The sequence below is a fragment of the Lolium perenne genome, chromosome 4 (assembly GCF_019359855.2).
Source record: "Lolium perenne isolate Kyuss_39 chromosome 4, Kyuss_2.0, whole genome shotgun sequence".
NCBI lineage: Eukaryota > Viridiplantae > Streptophyta > Magnoliopsida > Poales > Poaceae > Lolium > Lolium perenne.
In genome coordinates, this window is record NC_067247.2 from 270599213 (window position 1) to 270615168 (window position 15956).

Genomic DNA, 15956 nt, shown 5'->3' on the forward strand with positions numbered 1-15956 from the left:
GCAGAAAACAGGAACTAGCACTGTGGCATCTTGTTAATAGGTTAGTTCCGGAAAACGCATAAAAACATTATAAAGTGCAAGCAAAACATGTAAGTATTGTCATAAAACAAGCATGGAAAGACAGAAATTATGGATACGTCGGGGACGTATCATCAAGCACACGAACTTGCGATGATCAAGGTGGTGTCGATGATGATGTCGAAGTTGCGCCGGAATCCGGGGTGCCAAAGGTGTCGTCGCGGTGTTGGTGTAGGCGCGGAAGCGGAATAGACAACCAATGCACTCCAAATCGGAAACCGAGCAAATTAAGTCAATGCCCAAAAAGTTGGGTCAACACGAGCGATTGAAGTGGTCAAAATATTGGAGTCAAATGGGCTCGGGAAAATTGTCAAAATTTGGAGTCAAGATGGTGGTATTATGGTCAAAATTTGAGGTCAAACGGACTCCGGAAAGTTGTCAAAAGTTGGGTCAAAGTTGGGGGTCAAAAGTTGCTGAAATTTGGGTCAAAAACTGCGCCGGGCGGAACTTTCGGTCAACCTCCGGCCAAGTTCCGGAAATACAGAATATATGTCCAGGGGTTACTGCAACGAAAATCGCTGTTTTCGGAAGTAGGCCGGAACAAGGGCGGAAGTTCCGGGGTACCGGAAGTACCGCTCGATTTCGCCGGAAGTTCCGGTCTGAGATCTGTGCTGATGTCTGCGCGGAAACGAGCGAATTTTGCTGTGGCTGGGCGCAGAAGCTGGCGATCGAGGTGGATGTCTGCTGAGCGGAGCGTGCAGGTGGAGATCGAGGCGAGCGCGTGGGTGGGCCTGGCGCGCGTGGCAGTGCGGGGCGTGGGCCAGCGAGTGAGGCGCGTGGGCTGGTGGTTGGCTCGCGCGGGGAGGGGATCGAGGCGAGGCGTGGTGGTGGTTGCACGCGGCGCTGCGGGCGGGAGGCTTGTGCGGGGTGGGGCCAGGCGGCAGTCAACACGCGGCGCGGGCGCGGTGGTGGTTGCGAGCTGGTGCGGCAGGCGGCATGAGCGGCGTGCGGTGCTGGTGGGCGTTGGGCGATGGGCCTGGTGGAAGTGTTCTGCGAGCGGGAGCTGCGCGTGGTAGGCGGCGGCTGGAGGTGGGCCTGATGCAGGCAGCAAGCTGGTGCGGGTGGTTTGATACGTCTCCGACGTATCGATAATTTCTTATGTTCCATGCCACATTATTGATGATATCTACATGTTTTATGCATACTTTATGTCATATTTATGCATTTTCCGGCACTAACCTATTAACGAGATGCCGAAGAGCCGTTCTTGTTTCAAGCTGTTTTTGGTTTCAGAAATCCTAGTAAGGAAATATTCTCGGAATTGGACGAAATCAACGCCCAGGGGCCTATTTTCACACGAAGCTTCCAGAAGACCGAAGGAGTCGCGAAGTGGGGCCACGGGGCGCCGACACACTAAGGCGGCGCGGCCTGGGCCTTGGCCGCGCCGGCCTGTTGTGTGGGGCCCTCGTGTGGCCCCCGAATCTGCCCTTCCGCCTACTTAAAGCCTTCGTCGCAAAACCCCCAGTACCGAGAGCCACGATACGGAAAACCTTCCAGAGACGCCGCCGCCGCCAATCCCATCTCGGGGGATTCAGGAGATCGCCTCCGGCACCCTGCCGGAGAGGGGAATCATCTCCCGGAGGACTCTTCACCGCCATGGTCGCCTCCGGAGTGATGAGTGAGTAGTTCACCCCTGGACTATGGGTCCATAGCAGTAGCTAGATGGTTGTCTTCTCCTCATTATGCTTCATTGTCGGATCTTGTGAGCTGCCTAACATGATCAAGATCATCTATCTGTAATGCTATATGTTGTGTTTGTTGGGATCCGATGGATAGAGAATACTATGTTATGTTGATTATCAATCTATTACCTATGTGTTGTTTATGATCTTGCATGCTCTCCGTTATTAGTAGAGGCTCTGGCCAACTTTTTTACTCTTAACTCCAAGAGGGAGTATTTATGCTCGATAGTGGGTTCATGCCTCCATTAAATCTGGGACAGTGACAGAAAGTTCTAAGGTTGTGGATGTGCTGTTGCCACTAGGGATAAAACATTGATGCTATGTCCGAGGATGTAGTTATTGATTACATTACGCACCATACTTAATGCAATTGTCTGTTGTTTGCAACTTAATACTGGAAGGGGTTCGGATGATAACCTGAAAGTGGACTTTTTAGGCATAGATGCATGCTGGATAGCGGTCTATGTACTTTGTCGTAATGTCCAATTAAATCTCACAATACTCATCATGTCATGTATGTGCATTGTTATGCCCTCTCTATTTGTCAATTGCCCAACTGTAATTTGTTCACCCAACATGCTATCTAAAGGTATAATTGCTGCACCCCCATGGGGCTCTCACAGCGCACTTAGCTTCTGAACCGTCGGATCTTCATGTCCTGGGCAATCTCGTCCGTTGGATGTGGGTTTTCCAACCGAATCCTCCCACTAGCTAACCCCATGCAACGGCCATTTTTTACCCGCCTCAGGCTGCATATGGGTCCCACCTTCGGCCGGGCCCGCTCGTCGGTGACTGTGGGTGTGACTTGGTTCGGTCAGGGTCGCATGGGGAGATCTCCACTGGCAGGGGTAGAGTAGGCATTGGACCCGTTTTCACCGCGGCATATAAAAGGCACCCTCCACACGGTGAAAACCCTAGCCCCTTTTCCCCACTGCCCAATCCCCACGCGCTGCCTCTCCTCCCGTCGCCGCCGCTCGCGCCACCTCCCCTTCCTACTTCTTCCTCTCTCTGCCGCCGCCCTTCGCGCCGCCGGCCGGCAGGAGGCCGAGTTCATCACGTCCCCATCACCGGAGGAAGTGCAGGTCGTCGCTGACCTCTCCTTCCGCGCGGTAGGAGGCCAGGAAGGCGACGACTTCGAGTAACCTCCCGATCTGATCCCCTCGGCTGTGTCCATACAAGTACTATTTGCCAAAGTAAATTTGTAGAGAGAAGCTGCTAAAGAAAGGAGAAAAGGAGCAGACCGGCCTCCATTTTTTATTTACGTAGGAAGCTAGACCCTAATGTATGAAAGATGAATTAGCATGACACAACATAGGGCGAAGCATCTCCGCAGGTGGAGAGAGTGCGCACAGTTTTTTTTTGGGTGGTGTATCAGGTTATGGAAGTACGCATTGGTGGAGTTTGTCTGAAAATTAGGATGAATAAGTATTGATCAATGTACTGAAAATTTTGCTGGCTCTCAATTTTTTTCCCTTTTCTCAGATCTCAGGCAGTATATTAACACATGATAATTTTGTTGGACCCAGTCTTATGTTAGTTCATTCTGATCTTTTGGTCAGGTCTGGATCCACTGGGCATGGCTGTCGCCGTTGTCAGTTCTCCTTGTCTTTAGGTCAGAATTTTGGCTCTGAAGATTGATTACATTTTATTGTTTCCCTGTTTTTCGCATTTGATTGCATGATATATATAACAGGAGCAATAACACACGCTAATTTATTGTTTTCTGATTTATGGTTTACTATATATTGCATTCTCTAGACACTTCATGTAGGCATCTTATTTGCTTATTCTTTTGTTTTATGATGAGCTGATCGATTGTATACAACGCGCCATTTGTGTTCTCTTCATAATTAACGGATGGAGTATTTCTAAAGGACTCTCATTTCCTTATATACGAAAATGCAGACCTGCTTTCAAGATACCCGACTAGGATCTCTCGCTAATGAGGTGCAGCCTTTGCTCTCTGCCTGATCATCTATTTTGCATTTATGTTTGTTGCCAGGATGTCCCTTCTTGAGGCTTTACTACTGCATTTTAATATATGTCCCTTTTATTTATCTACAGTTCACGTCTGCCCTCCGCCCCCTCTCCAAAATCTCACTCCGTTGTGCCGTGGTACAACGGGAGACCGGTGGCATTGATGACCGCCCATGGAAGCGAGAGACTGATGCAAGAGGCATGATATGTTGTGTTCTTTTCCTTTTCGTCAACTGATAATGCTTCCGGATAATTATACACTCAACGGGCGCAAAGCAACCCAAAATATATTTCTCTTCTCATGGTATTTACAGTATATACCTATACTATTTCCTTTCTTAGTTTTATAATTTCTGGATCTGATATGGAAAGATACACAGCTCATCATATTAGTGTTGATTCTCTGTAGTATTCAGTCTACTAATAGCTTCTCTTTTCTGAAATTTAGTTAGAGTTGTGTTACCCCTCTCTCAGTTATGTAACTAGAGTTTACAATATATTCTGTTAGGGAGGTACATGGGCAACACTCACTTCGCTGCTGCTCTGCCTCTACATCCTCTTCGACGTTCAATAGGAGGATCATGTGCTGCTTGTCCGCTTCCACATTGAGCCAGGGTGAGCAACTTCCTACCACTTCTTCCACAACTCTGTTGTTATTTAGTACCCATATATGAGTTCCATGTGCAAATTAGCTATATCCATATCATGAGATAATTGCTTGCTAATCCACGATTTACTGGTTTTGGATTTTACAAGAGGTTAAGAAGATAAGATATGTAACATGTAATGAGGTATGCATGAACCTTTTAAATTCATTCTTCTACTTTGATTTGGTGTATGACCTGTCTTGGAGCATGGTGGCGTTGTTGCCGTCCAACAGAGTGGTTGATTGTGTATGTATGTGCCCGTGTTTGTTTCTACAAATAAAAATGATCCAAATGAAATGGAGTAAGCATTCACAAAAACTACAATAAATAATGCACAAAACTACTGATCTCACTACGTAGTGTTGCTGATCTTGATCTCTCTTGTGTATGACCCTTTATTGGCGTCGTTCTTTCATTTAAAATAAACTTGAAGCTATGTCATTCAAGGTGATTTTTGAAAAAAAATCTTCCGCGTGATATGCCCTGAACTCCGTGTAATCTTCATGTATCACCTTTTTGTACTTTCATGAGGATTGTTATAAATTTACTGGGAAGCATAACATATGCAAAATGTTTTTGTAAAACTGCAAGCCAGGAGATGGGAAGAACAGAAAATGTCAATCAAAGAAGGGTTATCCTCCGAATTACTTTTCTGATATATAGTCTCAATGGAAAGAATTAGTGATAATGCCTCGCCATGATACACCATTAGATTATATTCATAATAACCGTGCTTGTAAATCAACTCACTGAACTGATACTTCTATATAGTCACATGTTTTAATATGATGTGGCATACACCATCATTTTATTTCTATGATTTTAGAAACCCATATATATTATTTAAGCAATGCCTCAGTAGTTATATTTCTTTCATCTTTGGTGGACAGATTGGAAAAAGGTGATTAATTTCTTTGTTTCACGTCATGAATTGTCGTATTTTTTCGGGTCCACTTTATTCCTATAGGCCATGTACCATCTATTCACCACATTATTCCCTGTTACACGAAGTCATCAGCGGTAATTTCATTTTCTATTTGTGTAGGTAGTCAACTCAGGTTACTAGGGCTCTAATTACTATTCTTTCTTAATTATGATTGCAGTTAAAGGAATCCCACTCAGGTTATTGATAGGAGAGAAAAAATAGGAAAACATCTATATTTTCAGTCCAAATAGAGCCGCAGAAAAACTACACATCAGATGATTGTCCAGTTGCGGCTTAAATCAAGGAAGCTCTAGATGGCTTCTAAAATTTAAGATGTAGATGTTGGATTTCTATACACATCAGATGACTGTCCAGTTACTAGGGCTCTAATTAGTGTTCTTTCTTAATTATGATTGCAGTTAAAAGAAGCCCACTCAGGTTATTGATAGGAGAGGAAAAAATACGCAAACATCTATATTTTCAGTTCAAATAGAGCCGCAGAAACACTACACATCAGATGATTGTCCAGTTGCGGCTTAAATCAAGGAAGCTCTAGATGGCTTCGTTAATTTTAGATGCAGATGTTAGATTTCTGTAAAGCAAGGTTAGTGATTTCATGGCTTTAGTTTCAGCTCTGGTATATGTTTCTGTGTCACGACGGCGTTTCAGTGTCGTGACGGCCAAGCGGTTCTAGTATTTGTTTTAGAGAAAGAACATGCAAAAAAACATTTGGTCACATTATCGTTGAGGGAAATCACAAATGGATACATGACTATGTGCCAAAGCACCTACAGTTCACTCATCTGAGGAAGCTTCATGGCCTTCCTTTGTTTTAGAGAAAGAAGCTTTATGGTTTCTCAGTTTTCAACACAATAATTTCTTAGAGATGTAATGTGTGGTTTTATTAAACCAGATGCATTATAGCTCTCACATTAAGACTAAAATATTGCATGATTTTTTTATTAATTCTTCAATGGCTAACCCTGTTTTTCTAAGTTTGAAATTGAATTATAACATACTCATGTTTTTGTGACTTTATTAAAGTGAAATAGTAGAGGCACTAGATCATTTGCTTTGAGCCTGTCATGGTTTGTTGAAGAACAGTTTCTTTGTACTCTTTGTTGTCTCAATTTTTTTAAGCCATATAAGTACTAAGGTGGAGTTTTCTGCTTGTAGAGCTTATATAATGGTAGACCCATGTCACTTGAATTGATATTGGTACATACAGATATAGCTGGCCCAGTTCACTATTCTTTTGTGGTATTTCAGGATGTAACCTTATTTTGACTTATATAGAATCACTAATTTCAAACGAGAGCAACATACATAAAGGAGCTCAAGATGTTCTTATTCACATGAAGGTAATATTTATTCCATTCAGATTCTTCCTTTTTACCTGTTTTTGAGCATGGACCAGGTCCTCTTTGACAATGAGCTAATCTTGAAATCCATGTTTTCCTATTGGATATTGCCATTTTTAACATCCTTTAATTAGGCTGCATGAATGCGAGGCATAGCCAACAAATAGTTGATTCACATAACACAGTAAAACTAAGAACTCTATCATATTTGGAGTACATGCTACTTGTCTTTTTTTTATCATCTACATGTTTTATTCATTTTTCTTCGTCACGTTTCTTTTGGTATTGTGCAGTACAATTATTATTATTAAATAGACAGGGATGTGGGTGATAGGGTCAGCGATGTAGGAGCTGGGCCGGTCACCGTCGCCTCCCAAACACCACTCACACCTTGCCACCTCAATCTCCTGCCCAACCACGAGGAGGTCGTGTCGGAAGATTTTCGCTACGGCCCTACCTTGCTCAACTATGTGGATGCCGCGTGGCCACTTCTTTTTTTGGTACACCCTTGCCCTGCTCTATGTCTGATGTAGTGATGGTTTAAGCTAACTGCATGCTTCTCTACAAGGGGTGTATACGGTGAACATGTCCAGAGTGTTCTTACACTTTTCATAGTTAACTTCTTTAGCAACAACTTTTTTGTGTACCTCTGTAAAATGGTGATTTGGGGCTTATTTCAAACAATGAATCTTGAAAATTTTGTTCAGGAAACAAAATATTTGGCAAAATCTATACCATAGGAGTTGTAAGAGTTCACTCTACAGGCGTGTTTTTCTGGGTAGATGTATCACTTACTGCCACTGTACCAGCCATAAATCTCCTTGCCACCTAATTGTTGCTTAGGCTTCTTATTGTACTGTTGATTTTGTATTCAGTTTTTTAAATGCCACCCACTTCTCATATACTACTACTTGTGTTACTTTTTTCTCTTCATGCCACTTCTCAGATTTAATTTTCTTTTCTATATATTCAGAATATTGTTGTTGTCATAAACTTCATGAATCAATGCTTGCATGTTATCGCTAACTAATTTGGTTTGCATACTGCAGGAGATCTTCGACGTTTTGTATAAATTCGTAGACATTCCATTCGACCATAAAAGATTGAGATCATTGTAGTAGTAATATTGTAACACACCAAGGTTCAAAAAATAATATTGTAACACACCAAACTGACTGCCAAGTGCAAACTACTACTTCTGTGGGTATCTCTGATGTGTATTTGATTCCTGTGAGATCACCATGTCAAAATAATTTATGCTTGGTCTTTTCAGATTAATTTTTTCGCGACCCTACTTTCCAAAGAAAAGTATGTCAACTATGATGTATTATGTACATAGGCTCATGAAGCGATGATGCCTTTCTGACCGGAGCACACATTGGTGAATTTGAGCATATTGATGATCGATCCAAATTTCATTCTATCGACTCTTTTTTGAAACCTAAAAAACGTATTATCATTTTCAAACCTTTTTTTATCATACTTATACAGATTGTTCATCGGCATGAGTTCCACCATTTTCGTACTGTTTGCAAGTTACTATCATTCGCAACTATTTGTGAAACCTAACAAAATATATTGTTATCCACGTCTATACATGGGTCTCACGGGATTGTGCGCCAAGGCGCACAATAAAATCTAGTTTATCTTATGGGAGAGACACCTCTAGTGAACTGTGGACCCCGGTCCATTCTTTTAATCGAATACAATCTACTGCAATACTTGTTCTACTGTTCTCTGCAAACAATCATCATCCACACTATACATCTAATCCTTTGTTACAGCAAGCCGGTGAGATTGACAATCTCACTGTTTCGTTGGGGCAAAGTACTTTGGTTGTGTTGTGCAGGTTCCACGTGGCGCCGGAATCCCTGGTGTTGCGCCGCACTACATCTCGCCGCCATCAACCTTCAACGTGCTTCTTGGCTTCTACTGGTTCGATAAACCTTGGTTTCTTACTGAGGGAAACTTGCTGCTATACGCATCACACCTTCCACTTGGGGTTCCCAACGGGCGTGTGCTTTACGCGTCAACAAGCTAATTTCTGGCACCGTTGCCGGGGAGATCAAGACACGCTGCAAGGGGAGTCTCCACCTCCAATCTCTTTACTTTGTTTTTTGTCTTGCTTTACTTTATTTACTGCTTTGTTTGCTCTCTTTATATAAAAAACACAAAAAAAATTAGTTACTTGTTTTACTTTACTTAATTCCATGCATGTTTTTATTTCACTAGTTAGGCTTAATGGAAAACAACAAAAATATTAGAGATCTTTATAGTATTTATCTCGAGTTAGGACATGAGGTGTTTGAAGAGAAAATTAAAAAACCTATGGAACTTTATATGCGTGCTAATGGCAATGTTATTAGTATGAATGCTTTGAACGCTATTATTGCTAATGCTATGGAAGAATTTAAGCTTTGGGGAAGCTGGTTTTGATGAGAATGATATTTTTAGTCCCCCAAACATGGAGGAGAAAATTTACTTTGATGATACCTTGCCTACTATGGAGGATAAAGTTTATTATGATTATACTATGCCTCCTATATTTGATGAGAATAAAAATGATAGCTACTTTGTTGAATTTGCTCCCACTACAATTAATAAGAATGACTATGCTTATGTTGGGAGTAGTAATTATTTTATGCATGAGACTCATGATAAGAATACTTTATGTGATAGTTATATTGTTGAGTTTGCTCATGATGCTACTGGAAATCTTTATGAGAGAGGAAAATATGGTTGTAGAAATTTTCATGTTACTAAAACACCTCTCTACATGCTGAAATTTTTGAAGTTACACTTGTTTTATCTTTCTATGCTTGTTGCATTATGCTTCATGAATTTGTTTTGAATTTTCCTCTTGATGCTCTCTTTTGCTTCAAATACTATTTCTTGCGAGTGCATCATTAAAACTGCTGAGCCCATCTTAATGGAAAGCACTTCTTGAGAGATAACCCATGTTTTTATTTTAGTATTTTTGTTTTATATTTGAGTCTTGGAAGTTGTTACTACTGTAGCAACCTCTCCTTATCTTAGTTTTATTACATTGTTGTGCCAAGTAAAGTCTCTAATAGAAGGATGATACTAGATTTGGATTACTACGCAGAAACAGATTTCTTTGCTGTCACGAATCTGGGTCTAATTATCTGTAGGTAACTCAGAAAATTATGCCAATTTACGTGAGTGATCCTCAGATATGTACGCAACTTTCATTAGTTTTAAGTTTTCTCATCTGAGCAAGTCTGGTGCCTCTTAAAAATACGTCTTTACGAACTGTTCTGTTTTGACAGATTCTGCCTTTTATTTCGCATTGCCTGTTTTGCCATCCTTGATGGATTTTTCGATTCCATTGACTTTCAGTAGATTTGTGCAATGTCCAGAAGTGTAAAGAATGATTGTGTCACCTCTGAATATGTAAATTTTGATTGTGCACTAACCCTCTAATGAGTTGTTTCGAGTTTGGTGTGGAGGAAGTTTTCAAGGATCAAGAGAGGAGGATGATACAACATGATCAAGGAGAGTGAAAGCTCTAAGCTTGGGGATGCCCCGGTGGTTCACCCCTGCATATATCAAGAAGACTCAAGCATCTAAGCTTGGGGATGCCCAAGGCATCCCCTTCTTCACCGACAACATTATCAGGTTTCTCCCCTAAAACTATATTTTTATTCCATCACATCTTATGTACTTTGCTTGGAGCGTCGGTTTGTTTTTGTTTTTGTTTTGTTTGAATAAAATGGATCCTAGCATTCATTGTGTGGGAGAGAGACATGCTCCGCTGTTGCATATGGACAAATATGTCCTTAGGCTTTACTCATAGTATTCATGGCGAAAGTTTCTTCTTCGTTAAATTGTTATATGGTTGGAATTGGAAAATGATACATGTAGTAATTGCTAAAATGTCTTGGATAATGTGATACTTGGCAATTTTTGTGCTCTTGTTTAAGCTCTTGCATCATATACTTTGCACCTATTAATGAAGAAATACATAGAGCATGCTAAAATTTGGTTTGCATAATTGATCTCTCTAAGGTCTAGATAATTTCTAGTATTGAGTTTGAACAACAAGGAAGACGGTGTAGAGTCTTATAATGTTTACAATATGTATTTTATGTGAGTTTTGCTGCACCGCTTCATCCTTGTGTTTGTTTCAAATAAACCTTGCTAGCCTAAGCCTTGTATCGAGAGGGAATACTTCTCATGCATCCAAAATCCTTGAGCCAACCACTATGCCATTTGTGTCCACCATACCTACCTACTACATGGTATTTCTCCGCCATTCCAAAGTAAATTGCTTGAGTGCTACCTTTAAAATTTCCATTCTTCACCTTTACAATATATAGCTCATGGGACAAATAGCTTAAAAACTATTGTGGTATTGAATATGTACTTATGCACCTTACCTCTTATAAGTTGCTTGTTGAGCGATAACCATGTTCCTGGGGACGCCATCAACTATTTCTTTGTTGAATATCATGTGAGTTGCTATGCATGTTCATCTTGTCTGAAGTAAGAGTGATTTATCATGATCAAATGGTTTGAGTATGCATATTGTTAGAGAAGAACATTGGGCCACTAACTAAAGCCATGATCCATGGTGGAAGTTTCAGTTTGGACAACAAACCTCAATCTCTTATGAGAATATTATCTGTTGTTGAATGCTTATGCATTAAAGATGAGTCCATTATCTGTTGTCTATGTTGTCCCGTGATGTCTACGCCCCCTCCTTTTCCTGTAGATAGTGTTGGGCCTCCAAGAGCAGAGGTTTGTAGAACAGCAGCAAGTTTCCCTTAAGTGGATCACCCAAGGTTTATCGATCTCAGGGAGGAAGAGGTCAAAGATATCCCTCTCATGCAACCCTGCAACCACAAAGCAAGAAGTCTCTTGTGTCCCCAACACACCTAATAGGTGCACTAGTTCGGCGAAGAGATAGTGAAGTACATGTGGTATGAATAAGTATGAGCAGTAGCAACGGCACCAGAAAAGTGCTTTGCTGTCCAGGACTGGCGTGTGATGAATGGTGGTAATATTGCAGGCAGTAGAGATGCAGTAAAACAGTAAACAAGCATCGATAGCAGTATTGGAAACAAGGCCTAGGGATCATACTTTCACTAGTGGACACTCTCAACATTGATCACATAACAGAATAAATAGATAGATGCTAAACTCTACACCCTCTTGTTGGATGATGAACACCACTAACTGTGTAGGATTACACGAACCCTCAATGCCGGAGTTAACAAGCTCCACAATATTCGATGTTCATGTTTAAATAACCTTAGAGTGCATGACAGATCAACATAACCAAACCAAGTACTAACATAGCATGCATACTGTCACCATCACATTACGAAAGGAGGCATAGATCACATCAATACCATCATAGCAATAGTTAACTTCATAATCTACAAGAGATCACAATCATAGCCTACGCCAAGTACTACACGATGCACACACTGTCACCATTACACCGTGCAGGAGGAATAAACTACTTTAATAACATCACTAGAGTAGCACATAGATGAATAGTGATACAAAACACATTGCAATCATAAAGAGATATAAATAAGCACTTCACTATGCTCTTCATAACAGTGAATAAGTATTCTGTGAAATATAGACTAAGAGACCCACACGGTGCACACACTGTCACCTTTACACACGTGGGACAAGGAGTCTCCGGAGATCACATAAGTAAAATCCACTTGACTAGCCTAATGACATCTAGATTACAAGCATCATCATATGAATCTCAATCATGTAAGGCAGCTCATGAGATTATTGTATTGAAGTACATAGGAGAGAGATTAACCACATAGCTACCGGTACAGCCCTTAGCCTCGATGGAGAACTACTCCCTCCTCATGGGAGACAGCAGCGTTGATGAAGATGGCGGTGATGTCGATGGAGGAGCCTTCCGGGGGCACTTCCCCGTCCCGGCAGCGTGCCGGAACAGAGACTCCTGTCCCCCAGATCTTGGCTTCGCGATGGCGGCGGCTCTGGAAGGTTTTTCGTACCGTGGCTTTTTCGTATAGGGTTTTCGCGACGAAGGCTTTAAGTAGGCGGAAGGGCAAGGTCGGTGGAGTCCTGGTGGGACCACACACTAGGCCGGCGCGGCCAGGGCTTGGGTCGCGCCGCCCTACTGTGTCCCCACCTCGTGGCCCCACTTCGTTTCCCCTTCGGACTTCTGGAAGCTTCGTGGAAAAATAGGACCCTGGGCGTTGATTTCGTCCAATTCCGAGAATATTTCCTTACTAGGATTTCTGAAACCAAAAACAGCAGAAAACAGGAACTGGCACTGCGGCATCTCGTCAATAGGTTAGTTCCAGAAAACGCATAAATATGACATAAAGTATGCATAAAACATGTAGATATCATCAATAATGTGGCATGGAACATAAGAAATTATCGATACGTCGGAGACGTATCATCATCCCCAAGCTTAGTTTCTGCTCGTCCCGAGCAGGTAAACGATAACAAAGATAATTTCTGGAGTGACATACCATCATAACCTTGATCATACTATTGTAAGCACATGTAATGAATGCAGCGATCCAAACAATGGTAAATGACATGAGTAAACAAATGAATCATAAAGCAAAGACTTTTCATGAATAATACTTCAAGACAAGCATCAATAAGTCTTGCATAAGAGTTAACTCATAAAGCAATAATTCAAAGTAAAGGTATTGAAGCAACACAAAGGAAGATTAAGTTTCAGCGGTTGCTTTCAACTTGTAACATGTATATCTCATGGATAGTTGTCAATGTAAAGTAATATAACAAGTGCAATATGCAAGTATGTAAGAATCAATGCACAGTTCATACAAGTGTTTGCTTCTTGAGGTGGAGAGAGATAGGTGAACTGACTCAACATAAAAGTAAAATAAAGGTCCTTCAAAGAGGAAAGCATCGATTGCTATATTTGTGCTAGAGCTTTGGTTTTGAAAACAAGAAACAATTTTGTCAACGGTAGTAATAAATCATATGTGTTATGTAAATTATATCCTACAAGTTGCAAGCCTCATGCATAGTATACTAATAGTGCCCAGACCTTGTCCTAATTAGCTTGGATTTACATGGATTATCATAGCATAGCACATGTTTCAACCAATTGTCGCAAAGGGGTACCTCTATGCCGCCTGTACAAAGGTCTAAGGAGAAAGCTCGCATTGGATTTCTCGCTTTTGGTTATTCTCAACTTAGACATCCATACCGGGACAACATAGACAACAGATAATGGACTCCTCTTTAATGCATAAGCATTCAACAACAGATAATCTTCTCATAAGAGATTGAGGTTTGTTGTCCAAACTGAAACTTCCACCATGGATCATGGCTTTAGTTAGCGGCCCAATGTTCTTCTCTAACAATATGTATACTCAAACCATTTGATCATGATAAATCACCCTTACTTCAGACAAGACGAACATGCATAGCAACTCACATGATATTCAACAAAGAAATAGTTGATGGCGTCCCCAGGAACATGGTTATCGCTCAACAAGCAACTTATAAGAGATAAGACGCATAAGTACATATTCAATACCACAATAGTTTTTTAAGCTATTTGTCCCATGAGCTATATATTGTAAAGGTGAAGAATGGAAATTTTAAAGGTAGCACTCAAGCAATTTACTTTGAAATGGCGGAGAAATACCATGTAGTAGGTAGGTATGGTGGACACAAATGGCATAGTGGTTGGCTCAAGGATTTTGGATGCATGAGAAGTATTCCCTCTCGATACAAGGCTTAGCTAGCAAGGTTTATTTTGAAACAAACACAAGGATGAAGCGGTGCAGCAAAACTCACATAAAAGACATATTGTAAACATTATAAGACTCTACACCGTCTTCCTTGTTGTTCAAACTCAATACTAGAAATTATCTAGACCTTAGAGAGATCAATTATGCAAACCAAATTTTAGCATGCTCTATGTATTTCTTCATTAATAGGTGCAAAGTATATGATGCAAGAGCTTAAACATGAGCACAACAATTGCCAAGTATCACATTATCCAAGACATTTTAGCAATTACTACATGCATCATTTTCCAATTTCAACCATATAACAATTAACGAAGCAGTTTCAACCTTCGCCATGAACATTAAAAGCTAAGAACACATGTGTTCATATGAACCAGCGGAGCGCGTCTCTCTCCCACACAAGCATTTATTCAAACAAAAACAAAAACAAAAACAAAAACAAACAGACGCTCCAAGTAAAGTACATAAGATGTGACCGAATAAAAATATGGTTTCAAGAGAAGGAACCTGATAATTTGTCGATGAAGAAGGTGATGCCTTGGGAATCCCCAAGCTTAGATGCTTGAGTCTTCTTGAAATATGCAGGGATGAACCACCGGGGCATCCCCAAGCTTAGACTTTTCACTCTTCTTGATCATAGTATATCATCCTCCTCTCTTGACCCTTGAAAACTTCCTCCACACCAAACTTAGAACAAACTCATTAGAGGGTTAGTGCATAACCAAAAATTTCACATGTTCAGAGGTGACACAATCATTCTTTACACTTCTGGACATTGCACAAAGCTACTGAAAGTCAATGGAATCGAAAAATCCATCAAGCATGGCAAAACAGGCAATGCGAAAAAAAAGGCAGAATCTGTCAAAACAGAACAGTCTGTAAAGACGAATTTTATTGAGGCACCAGACTTGCTCAAATGAAAATGCTCAAATTTAATGAAAGTTGCGTACATATCTGAGGATCACTCACGTAAATTGGCATAATTTTCTGAGTTACCTACAGAGAATTAGGCCCAGATTCGTGACAGCAAAGAAATCTGTTTCTGCGCAGTAATCCAAATCTAGTATCATCCTTCTATTAGAGACTTTACTTGGCACAACAATGCAATAAAATAAAGATAAGGAGAGGTTGCTACAGTAGTAACAACTTCCAAGACACAAGTATAAAACAAAATTACTGTAGCAAAATAAACACATGGGTTATCTCCCAAGAAGTGCTTTCTTTATAGCCATTAAGATGGGTTCAGCAGTTTTAACGATGCACTCGCAAGAAATAGTATTTGAAGCAAAAGAGAGCATCAAGAGGCAAATTCAAAACACATTTAAGTATAACCCACTTCCTATGCAAAGGAATCTTGTACACAAATGAATTCATGAAGAGCAAAGTGACAAGCATAGGAAGATAAAACATGAGTAACTTCAAGATTCTCAACATAAAGAGGGCAAACTTAATATTATTAAGATGCATATAACCATATTTACCTCTCTCATAATAACTTTCAGTAGCGTCATTGATGAAATCCA

The 15956-nt window shown here is 40.8% G+C and overlaps 1 long non-coding RNA gene across 2 annotated transcripts; it reads left to right on the forward strand.

Annotated features, from left to right (window-relative positions):
- Positions 1-4250: 4250 nt before the first annotated feature.
- On the forward strand, positions 4251-7799 carry LOC127294948 (uncharacterized). 2 transcript variants are annotated; one of them, XR_007847268.2, is made up of 5 exons: positions 4251-4352; positions 4494-4528; positions 5729-5913; positions 6486-6670; positions 7720-7799. It is a non-coding gene; the product is annotated as an uncharacterized lncRNA (long non-coding RNA). The 2 variants fall into 2 exon arrangements; XR_007847270.2 differs by lacking the exon at positions 4494-4528 and having other exon boundaries at positions 4254-4352.
- The last annotated feature ends 8157 nt before the right edge of the window (positions 7800-15956 follow it).